Source organism: Salvelinus sp. IW2-2015, unplaced genomic scaffold, assembly GCF_002910315.2.
Source record: "Salvelinus sp. IW2-2015 unplaced genomic scaffold, ASM291031v2 Un_scaffold2919, whole genome shotgun sequence".
Lineage (NCBI taxonomy): Eukaryota > Metazoa > Chordata > Actinopteri > Salmoniformes > Salmonidae > Salvelinus > Salvelinus sp. IW2-2015.
Window position 1 is genome coordinate 32,130 of NW_019944216.1, and position 2,149 is coordinate 34,278.

General features: G+C 40.5%; 1 protein-coding gene across 1 annotated transcript in view; it reads right to left on the reverse strand.

The window, feature by feature from the left end:
• Nucleotides 1–1,469: 1,469 nt before the first annotated feature.
• LOC112074993 (cytochrome P450 4F2-like) overlaps nt 1,470–2,149 on the reverse strand; it is a 5,378-nt gene continuing 4,698 nt past the window's right edge. Inside the window, exon 4 of the mRNA XM_024142050.2 lies at nt 1,470–2,134. The gene's annotated coding sequence lies outside the window, so the exon portion shown is untranslated. The remainder of the gene's footprint in view (nt 2,135–2,149) is intronic.

Sequence of the window (2,149 nt, forward strand, 5' to 3'; positions counted from 1 at the left end):
AGATTAGATAGATAGATAGATAGATAGCTTGAACAAAATATTAAATGCACCAAGTTCATAGATTTTTACTGAGATACAGTTCATATGTTGGAAATCAGTCATTTGAAAATATGCATTAGGCCTAATCAAATCCGATTTTACAAACACATATTTAGCAGATGTAGCTCTAACAATACAACACAAAATCTAAAGTAAAAAAATGGAATTAAGAAATATATAAATATTAGAATCCGAGCTAAATTGACTAAATCTATGGATTTCACATGACTGGGATAATAGGAATAATACTTCTGTTGGTCACGGACACCCTTAAAAACAAAGGGCCTCACAATGGGCCTCAGGATCTTCTCACGGTATTTTTGTGCATTGCAAATTGCCATTGAGTAAAATGCAATTGTGTTTTGTGTTGTCGTAGCTTATGTCTGCCCCATATCCATGACCCCACCGCCCCAGGGGCACTTGTTCCACAACGTTGACATCAGCAAACCACTCGCCTACATGACGCAATACACGTGATCTGCGGTTGTGAGGCCGGTTGGCACCATACTGCCAAATTCTCTAAAACAAACGTTGGATAGAGAATGAACACTAAATTCTCCGGCAAACAGCTCTGGTGGACAATTCCTGCAGTCGCAACATGCCACTGCACCACCTCACCTTGAGACATCTGTGGCATTGTGTTATGACAAAAATTTAGAGTAGCCATTTCATTGTCCCAGCACAAGGGTGCACCTGTGTAACGATCATGCCGTTTAATCTAGCTTTCAGAGTATGCAACCAATGGATTATCTTGTCAAAATAAGGAGAAAGTGCCTCACTGAACAGCAAATGCTCAAGACAATGTGTGGCCCAAAACTTTAAGGAAAATAAGCTTGTTCTGATACTTATACAGGAAAATGTAATGCAATCTTTCCTATTTCAGCCTTCATGAAACATGGGTGAGCCCAACACTATGTTACAGTGTTTAGCGTTTATATTTTTGTTCATTACTTTTATATTATAACTGACCAAGGACTCATCCTCCTGTAACTTTTTTGTAGCAGTGAAAAAACCGTTGGGTCACAAGAAAAGCGATTTATTTTGGGGGTTTTGCTTCGTCACTATTTTCACTCTTAATGCCTGATTAGCTAGGGCTAACTTTAACGTAGGCGTATGTGTCAGAAAATATTAGGCGCCGACATGTTGTCTCTTCTGTGTACGTCGTGGAGACTGTGAAGTGAGAACATAAGTTCTTTGGTTGTCATCCCGTCTGTTGTTTACGGTCTCGTATCCTCTTGCTTGAACGTTGCCGTGCCGTACCCGAATCAGGCTGCTTGCGTTTAACGAGAAATTAACGCTGTTAGCGCTCAAGTGCAGTCAACGAATGTTCGATCCGCGGTCTGACTCCTCCTTCCTCCTAGTTACTAATAAGATTAAATCATCTAGTTGGTGCCAACTGTATCTAGCTTGCTGTTACTCTGGACTTCAAGCTCAGCTCTCCAGAATGTTCCCTCAGCTCTCCAGAATGTTCCCTCAGCTCTCCAGAATGTTCCCTCAGCTCTCCAGAATGTTCCCTCAGCTCTCCAGAATGTCCCCTCTGCTGTCTCCTGACTATTCTTGCACATTCATTGTTTCATTGTTGTGAATTGTTTGCTCTTAGATTGTTTGTTTTGTTCCATTCTCCATTATATATGTAGCCAGTAGATGTACCGTTCATCTCGTCATGTGGTTACATTCATATTAATGCATGTATTACAGTCATTTACCGTTCTCCTTCCCGGAGTGGAAACGTTATTTGGTTACGTTAATTTCTGTTAATGCATGTATTACAGTCATTTACCGTTCTCCTTCCCGGAGTGGAAACGTTCACAACCTGATACACTTGTGAGAAACAACAAGTACCGGTTTATTTTTCTATCCAACTGAGAGAGCAAAGAGCATGTATGTGGTTTCTCTGTCCTGACAACGTTGAGTCATAGCTCAAGTCAAGACAGAGAGACTGAGTAGAGAGATTCATGAGAACCTGCACTTTCATCAGGATGTTTTACTGTGTTTATTTGTTGGCTTGAGGCCTATGATTTGACTGTTTTTATTTGTCGGCTTTAGGCCTATGATTTTATTGTTTGTATTTGTTGGCTTGAGGCCTATGATTTGACTGTTTTTATTTGTC